The sequence below is a fragment of the Physeter macrocephalus genome, chromosome 6, assembly GCF_002837175.3.
Source record: "Physeter macrocephalus isolate SW-GA chromosome 6, ASM283717v5, whole genome shotgun sequence".
NCBI lineage: Eukaryota > Metazoa > Chordata > Mammalia > Artiodactyla > Physeteridae > Physeter > Physeter macrocephalus.
The window spans coordinates 44,269,422-44,279,003 of record NC_041219.1 but is presented as its reverse complement, the minus strand read 5'-3'; positions in this window follow the sequence as shown (position 1 = coordinate 44,279,003).

Here is a 9,582-nt window from a genome sequence, read left to right as displayed (position 1 = left end):
TAATAACTGTAAATGGCAAGTAACCTTTAAAAATTGTATTAAAAATAAATTTAAAAAAAAACCCATGTGTTCATATCAATAGATGCTGAACAGAACTTCATAGAATTCAGCCATCATTAAAATGCTAAGTAAAACAGAAATGAAAAATGCTGAAGTGTACGAAATGATTTTTATAGAAAAGCAATAAATATTATAATGGCAAAATATTAAAATCATTTCAGTTAAATTGGAACCACGTCACCATTTACTCCACATTGTCTTGGAGTTCTAAGGAATGGAATAAGACAAGGAAATTCCAGAAATTGCGTAAACATTGGAAAGGAAGATACAAACTTTCTTCTGTTATTGTTGATGATTTTATACCTTCCAAACCCGAGACTTGAATTTGAAAGGGAAAGAAAAAAGAGAAACGACGCCGGGTAAACAAGAGGGCTGAAGTCAGAATTAATGTATGAAAGCTTTTTCTCTATATTAACAACAATTACCTAAAAATGGAAATGGGGGAAATATTACACTTAAAAAAGCAATAAAAAGTATTAAATACAATCAACATACAAAAGTCAGTTGCATTTCTTTACACCAATAATGAACAATCCAAGAAGGAAATTAAGAAAGCAATCCCATTCACAATAGAATAAAAAAGGATAAAATACTTAGGAGTTAACCAAGAAAGCCAAAGACCGCTACATGGACAACTACAAAACACTGCTGAAAACAATTAAAGAAGACATGGACAAATGGAAAGATCTCATGTTCATGGATTCGAAAAGTTAATATTGTTAAAACGTCCATACTACCCAAAATGATCTACAGATTCAATGTGATCACTTCAAAATCTCAAAGTCATTTTTTGCAGAAACAGGAAAAAACATCCTAACGTTCATATGGAATTTCAAGGGATCCCCAATTGCCATGCAAACTTAGAACATGCATAAATTCTGGAAAAGATACAAAGTGTCAGAAATTAAAATCTCTATGACAGGGACTTCCCTGGTGGCTCAGTGGTTAACACTCCACGCTTGCAACGCAGGGGGCTTGGGTTCACTCCCTGGTCAGGGAACTAGATCCCACATGCATGCCACAACTAAGAGTTCGAATGCCACAACCAAGGACCCCGCCTGCCGCAACCAAGACCTGATGCAACCAAATAAATAGGTAAATAAATATTTTTTTTTTAAAAGGGAATTCCCTGGCAGTCCAGTGGTTAGGACTCAGCCCTGTCACTGCCAGGGGAACTAAGATCTCACAAGCTATGTGCCGTGGCATAAATAATTAATTAATTAATTAATTAATTAAATGGATAAAAAGTTTAAAAAAAATCTCTATGACAGAGAGAAACTTAACAGTTTCTGATGCCATAAATAAATATTTATTATTGTTTTAAAAGACTTGGCCTAACACTCAAAGATTTCAGTTTAAATCTCTTTAGTTTGTGCATCTCAAGAAAGAATCAATCATTACATTACTCAGATCCTACAACCTTGATTGTTCTGAAATATTTTATCTGTGAATGTTTGTCCTGTTATTTAAGACATCTGAAGGGTTCAAAAAATCAATCATACTAGATCTGTAATTGCCATTTAAGTTTTAAGGGACTGTAGCTAGTCACATTGATAATTATGTTTAAATGCTTGAGGAGGAAAACTGATTTTCAGAGCTATATTATTTTCACAAATTGTGTAATAAACAAAGTACCAACACTAATGAGTATTCCCCTCCAAGCACAAAACACTCCTGGATATTAAAGAAACTATCAAAAATTTATTAAAATTAAGATTGCCTGGAAGTAACTGAAATCCAACCAGGGGCTTAAGCCAGACAGAAGCAGGGCCTCTGAGGATGGCCATGCAGTTTGTTCACCTCACAACTCCAGAGTCTTCCGTTCATGTCCTCTGCCCTGTGAACAGCACCCCCTGGGCTTGTGCAATATGGCAGCCCTGGATGGATGTTTATCTCAAACAGAAAAGTCCAGATAGAAGCTGCAGAGCTCAGAAAATGGGCCCACAGTCATTCAGGACCTGGGCTGATTCCATCTTTCTGCTGTCATCCTCAGGATGAGCAGGGCCTTGGTCCTTGTGGCCCAAAACATAGCCCCATCATAACATCTGTGTTCTGTAGCTGGATGAGGGGAGAGGGGAAGAAAGGGCAAAGGACCAAACCAGCTGCCTCTTAGGAGGGGTCCCAGAAGCTGCTATACGGCATTTATTTTCACATCCCACCGAGCAGGACTTAGTCATTCGGCCACAACTAGCAGCAAAGGAGTATGGTAAATGTGGCCTTTGTTTTGGATGACCATGTAACTTGCCAGAAATCATGGGTTATAGACTCTGAAAAAAAGGGGAAGAAAAAGAGTGGGATTTGTGAGAAGGCTTTTAATAATAAATGTGAAATATGTATGTACTGAGTTGGGTAGTATCCCCCCCTTCCCAGGACCTCAGAATATTGCCCTTATTTGGAAATAGAATCGTTGCAGAGGTAATTCTTTATGATGAGGTCACCCTGAAGTAGGGTGGACCCTTCATCTAACAGGACTGGTGTCCTTCAAGAAGAGGAGAGACACAGACTCGCGTGGAGAAGTTCGTGTGGGGAGAGAGATAGAGGCTGCAGTGATGATTTACGAACGAAGGAACACCAAGGAATGCCAGCAACACCAGGAGGGAAAGGCCCCAACTGGAGAAGACACAGGAAAGATTCTTCCCTAGCGCCTTCAGGGAGAGTACAGCCTGCCCACACCTTGATTCCAGACTTCTGTCCTCTAGAGCTGTGAGAGGACACATTTCTGTCGCTTAAAGCCACCCATTTGGTGGCACTTTGTTATGGCAGCCTAGGAAACCATTACGATGTACATATATATAAATAGTGGTCCAATAAATCAGTGATAACTAATTTAAAGATGTTTGTGCGTGTTTGGTGTGGGAGAATGCTATTCACAACTGTAACAAAAATCATGAAATGCCTAGGAAGAGTCCTAAGAAGAAATATGTACACTGTATGAAGAGAATTGTTAAACCATAATAAAGGACATAAAATAGAAGCTACATAAAGTAAAGAAACATTTAATGTTCCTAGAGAAAATACTTTATTTTTCTTTCTCCTTTCTTCTATAAATTCAAAATAATATTAACCAAAATTTCATTTGAAAATTTTATATAATTTGAGAAATCCAGTTCTAAACTCAATATGGAAAGGGAAAATCTGCAAGAATAGCCAAGACAATTCTGAAAAAGAATAACAATGTCGCTGGGGGGCGGGGAGGAGAATTGCCTCGCCAAGTATTTAAAAACTTTAGAAACATTAAATGTTAAGCACACCATAAAGCTATAGTAGCCAAAATAGGTTAAAACTGGCCAAATCTGAGAAATTTTGAGCATTCAAGTAAATAGTGATAATAATGAATGATAGCCATTGAATAAAATAGGAAACCATGAATCCATACTAATATAACTACACTGAAAGTGTGATTAGGAATGGGATTTTACAGTTTCAAATTATAGGCAGACTTTGTTTAATTGCGTTTCACTTTTTTGTGCTTCGCAGACACTGTTTTTTTTATTATTTTATTTTATTTTATTTTATTTATTTTTGGCTGCGTTGGGTCTTCGTTGCTGCGTGCGGGCTTTCTCTAGTTGCGGCAAGCAGGGTCTACTCTTCGTCGCGGTGCACGGGCTTCTCACTGCGGTGGCTTCTCTTGTTGTGGAGCACAGGTTCTAGGCACGCGGGCTTTAGTAGTTGTGGCACGCGGGCTCAGTAGCTGTGGCGCACGAGCTTAGTTGCTCCACGGCATGTGGAATCTTCCCGGACCGGGGCTTGAACCTGTGTCGCCTGCATTGGCAGGCGGATTCTTAACCACTGCACCACCAGGGCGGTCCCCTGTTTGTCTTTTTAAAATATTTATTTATTTATTTATTTATTTGGTTGCGCCAGGTCTTAGTTGCAGCACGTGGGCTCCTCAGTTGCAGAATGATCGAACTCTTAGTTGTGGCATGCATGTGGGATCTAGTTCCCTGACCAGGGATCGAACTCCGTGCATTGGGAGCACGGAGTCTTAGCCGCTGCGCCACCAGGGAAGTCCCTGACACTGTGTTTTTTACAGACTGAAGGTTTGTGGCAACCCTGCATTGAGCAAGTCTATTAGCACCATATTTCCTACGACATTTGCTCACTTTGTGTCTCTGTGTCACTTGGAAATTCTCTCAACATTTCAAGCTTTTTCATTATTATTATATTTGTTATGGCGATCTGTGGTCAGTGATCTTTGATGTTACTGTTCTAATTGGGTTTTTTCGTTTTGTATTTTTATTTTATTTAATAAAGAAATTTATTTATTTTTGGCTACCTTGGGTCTTCATTGCTGCGCATGGGCTAGTTGCGGTGAGCAGGGGCTACTCGTGGTGGCTTCTCTTGTTGCGAAGCATGGGCTCTAGGTGCGCAGGCTTCAGTCGTTGTGGCACATGGGCTCAGTAGGTGTGGCTCACGGGCTCTAGAGAGCAGGCTCAGTAGTTGTGGCGCACGGGCTTAGTGGCTGTACTGCGTGTGGGAATCTTCCTAGACCAGGGATCGAACCCGTGTCCCCTGCATTGGCAGGCGGATTCTCAACCACTGCACCACCAGGGAAGCCCAATTTGTATTTTTAAATTAAGTATGTACATTTTTAAAGACATAACGCTATCGCACACTTAGTAGACTACAGTATAGTGTAAACAAAACTTTTATATGCACTGGGAAACCAAAACATTTGTGTGACTTGGTTTATTTCGGTATTTACTATATTGTGGTAGTCTGAAACCAACCCTGAAATATCTCCAAGGTATGCCTATACCTCTTCCAGAAAATATTTATTAATTTCAAAACAAAAAGAGTAACTTCACAGTGGAGAAGCCTGGCAGACGCCATCTTAATCAAATAATCAAACTGGACAACATGAGTAATCATCCCCGGATGGGGTACCATGACAACACAGCATCACTTCTGTGATATTCCTGCTGAAGGTGCATGACCTGAATCTAGTCACAAGTGATGAAATGAAATTTATATTTTAAGGCAGGACAAGAAAAATTAAACATAAAATTCTCTCTCCGCGTGTTCGTTTGGGCCTCCGCCCTCCCTGCCTGCTTAATGTGGGGTGTGCATCTGCATTACACATTAACCAGAGCTCCTCAAAGATGGGAGTGCCTACTTGACCATAAAGATCAATTTTTTCCCTTTCTTCTAATGCTAGCAATGTAACTTTTTAACGAATAGCTTTCTTTCCCAGCGCTGTAGGGGGTCATGGTGACTTGCTGCTTGCTTTGTCTAGGCTCACCTGGACTATGTATCCTTGGTGAACTTTAAGTAAAATATCAGTATGTCATTTCAATGTATGATCCTTTGTCTCGAAAATGTATATGACTGTGCCTTTGACTTCTAATTAACAGGCGGAAGAGTTCTCACAGCTTTCTGAGAATCTGCTTCCCAGGTTATAATCCTCAGTTTGGCTCAAATAAAATTCCCCTTTTTCTTCTTAACTTGATAGTTAATTGAATTTTCATCGACATGAGGAAACATTAGATGAGCCCAAATTCAGGGGCACACTTCAGACCGCTCAGTTACCTGTCATTGGTCATATAGCGCCCCTAGCTGTAGGGAGCTGGGGAGGGGAACAGGGAAAATGAGTGTTTCGTTGGATAATTGCCACTTCCTCTCCTCCTGAATGATGAAGGTTCTACTAGCAGGAAAACGAATTGGGTGTTGGGAGGCAACTGTTATGAGCTGATTTGTGTCCCCCCCTTAAAGTTCACGTTGGAGACCTAATCCCCAGGACCTCAGAATGTGACTGCATTCGGAGATAGAGCCTTTAAAGAGGTGATTCATTAAATGAGGTCATGGGGTGAACCCTAATCCAGTATGAGTGTTGTCCTTATAAGAGGGGATTAGGACACTGACACACACAGAAGGAAGACCACGTGAAGACATGGGGAGAAGACGGCCATCTACAAGCCAAAGAGAGAGGCCTCAGGAGAAACAACTCTGCTGACACCTTGATTTCAAACTTCTAGCCTCCAGAACTGTGAGGACATACATTTTTGCTGTTCAAGCCCCACCCTCCATTTGTGGGCCTCTGTTCTGGAGGCCCTAGGACACCAATGCAGCAAGTAAGAGTGTCAGCCTCCGTGTGGAGCAGGGCTGGGGAGGGCAGGACTCCGGAGGCAGTCAGCCCACCCGGGCCCTTCTTCAGCAAGAAGTGGGTACAAGGCTCCAGAAGCAGGGGGTGGGAGGGTGCTTTATGGCTGTTGGAAACACTTTATTCCCTCCTCCCTGTTGCGTGCCCTGACCCTGACGTCCACGTCAGAAGCCTATTGGGAAAGCCCTCCCCAACCCCCACAGGAGCCAACCTGGCTGGTCATTTCTAGAAAGCTGACCACTCTGTTCATACGTCACAATGTCCAGAGTGGGAGCGTTCTCGAGGTCTGTTTGCAAAACTCGACTCTCCGTTGCTCGGGAGACCTGTCCCCGCGCCTTACCTGTCCTCCTGAGCGCGCCCTCTACCTGCGGCCCTATCAGCTCTGGTCCTCATGCTGCTCTGACCTCGGTCGCTTCGATACCTTCTGGAAATTCCTCACCACTTCTCCTTTGTTGGATGCCTTCTTTCCTGTTTTCCAGTCCTGCTATCCATCTTTCTCTAGTTTCAGCTTGATTGGTCGCTTGACTGTCATTTTCCTGGGATTTCAGGAGGGAGAAAAAATAAATGCCTGGGGTCAGTTTGCCATCCTGAACCAGGGGTGTGGGTTGTGCTGGCTGAACGATTGGACAGATGAAAGAATCAAGAGAAAAGTGAACGAATGGTTGAGCAGATGAAAAATGTTCACTCCAGTAACTGAGGGCTGGCGGGCGGACAGCTCCTGGGGGCAGCTTGACTGCTGTGCTTGGTTATTCAACCAGATCTTGCCCCGTCCTCGGCTGCCCTGAGGCTACCCCGCCACCCCGCCACACAGCTTCCTTGGCAAGACTCCTTTCTCTCTGTGGTAGGCAGGGGCTCCCATCCCACTCCCAGCCTCCCAAAGTCGGAACGCGCCCAGCGGGGACAGAGACCGCAGAGAGATCAAACTTCCAGGGAAAAGCACTAGGGTGTATGGGTGTTAGGATCACGCCAGGCTCAGACGCGCCTGATTCCATGTAAAGGGTGGGGTCCGGGAAAAGGCTGAAGGCCCTGGGTTGCGGTGCTGGGGTTGGATGGGGAAGGCCTGACCCGGGGGCATGTGGGGCTGCAGCCCCCACCGCTGGGAGCCAGTGTCTCTTCCCCTGTCTCTTCACATTTTCAAGGACAGCTGGGAAACTTCAGAAAGCCGGGAAGGCCGCTGGCTGCCCGGTCCCAGGCCAGGGCGGTCTCCCTCTGGCCCTCCAAGGGCCCTCTCACTTCCCCCACCTGCCGGGGGGGTCTTCTTTTCTCTTCCTTTTCACAGTTGCTGGCCCTGTGGTTCTCTACGTGGCCTCTCAAGGTCGGTGGCCTCCTTTCCTCCCAGCCGTCCTCTCCCCTGGCTGCCACCCCTTCTGTTCCCAGGCTCCATCCGCCCCCCTGCCGTTCCTCCCACTTGCCTTAAATCCTTCCTCTCTTGTCCATCTATTCTCTTCCTCCTCGGCTCGCCTTCCTTCTTGTTCTTCAGCTTTTCCTTTTAGAAGGCAGCGAGGAGCGAAGGTGGGCTGTTGACAGCTGACCTCTAGAAAAGTCACTCGCAGTGAGCTCTCTGAAGGCCCCAACCAGGCGAAACCTCGAGGCTGCCCCCACGACTTCATGGAAGAGTCAGAACCAGACCTCGGCCCAGACCTCCACCACAGAGCTCACAAGAAGAGCAGCGGCTCTCAGGCATGGACCAAGGAGCCCTGGCTGTCCCCAGGGCCCTTTCAGGGGTCTTCAAGGTCAAAAGCTTTTCATGCTAATGTTTAAGATACTGTTTGTCTTTCCCACTGCATGCTCTCACAAGTGTATGGTGGAATTTTCTAGAGGCTACACACCATGGGCTTATTGCAACAGACAATGCAGAAGCAGATACGAGAATCCAGCTATCTTCTGTTAAGCCAGACATGAAAGAGATTTGAAAAAAAAAAAAGTAAAACAATGCCAATTCTTCTAATTTTTTTTGTTTTGGAAAATGTAATTATTTTTCATGAAATATTATTTATATCGATATGTAATAGGTCAATATTATTTTTTGATGAATATATATTTTAAAAATTTCTCCATGTTAACGTCTAATACGGTAAATGTTGAAAGATATAACCCACGTACACAAAAGCTCTGTGGGCTTCTCAATAATTTTTAAGACTGTAAACTGGTCCTGACACCAAAAAGTTTGAGAACTGCTTGTGGAGAGATTAATACTGAGACACAGGCTCAAATTCCTGGCTCCCTACGACCCGGCTGTGCGGACTTGAATAGCTAACCATAACCATACCCTCTCTGTCTGTCCCACGCATAAAAGTGGGCGCAGAAATGGTGCCACCGCAGAAGGTCGTGCTCAGGTAACACACCTGAGAGTCAGGCTGCGCATCTGTACCAGGGTCCCATGCGACTTTTCGTGGGGACCCAGAATCAGGGTCAAGGCTCAAAGCTGAGGGCAAGGCCTGCTAAGGCCTTCAGTCTCTAACTGGAGTTATCAAGGAGCTGCCAGGGAAGAGGCCAGACTCTCCCCAGGGCAGGAACTAAGAGGCAGCAGGAGCTCGCCCACCCACTGCCTTCTCCCCTCTTCCCAACCAACCCTGACCTTGGACCCCTTCCATCACCACTGTGGCTTTATCTACCACTTATGTGCCCACCAACACTTTAAACTCAGAATGAAAAACTGACTGCATCGTCCTTCTTCCTTCTGGTTGCTCAGCTCCCGTCCTCTCGCCCTCCTCTCTGATTTTAGCCATGGAGGGTAGATGGCCCGTATGCACTTCCTGCCCCGTGGACTTCTCTGATGCCCTTGACCTCTGTAGGAACACAGCTCGTAGGTACAAGGGAGTCAGTGCCCCGGCACCCTTGCCAATGAGGGACAGGAGCCTGCAGAGAAACACTCCTGTCTCCGGTCCTCCGGGGTGACAATCTGCAGGGGGCGGGGTGGGGGGCGCACTGGAATGCTTCTCACAAAGTCTGAGTGGAATCAAGCCCCTGTTGCCCACGGCGTCAACCTCAGTGACACGCCTTATCCTGGCTTTTCCTCCTTCCCTGTCCCTCTCTCCCCAGTGCTTACTCCGGGGCTCCCTAGGAGTAAGGACATTTTTTTTTTTTTCAACTTTACTTTTATTTAAAATGAGGCCGGGCTTCCCTGGTGGCGCAGTGGTTGAGAGTCCGCCTGCCGATGCAGGGGACACGGGTTCGTGCCCCGGTCCGGGAAGATCCCACATGCCGCGGAGCGGCTGGGCCCGTGAGCCATGGCCGCTGAGCCTGCGCGTCCGGAGCCTGTGCTCCGCAGAGGCAGAGGCCACAATGGTGAGAGCCCCGCTTACCGCAAAAAAAAAAAAAAATTAAAAAATAAATAAATAAATAAAATAAAACGAGGCCATATTTTCCTCTTATAAAAAGAGAGTTCAACTAGAACTGTCAATTTTCTCATCTGTAAAACA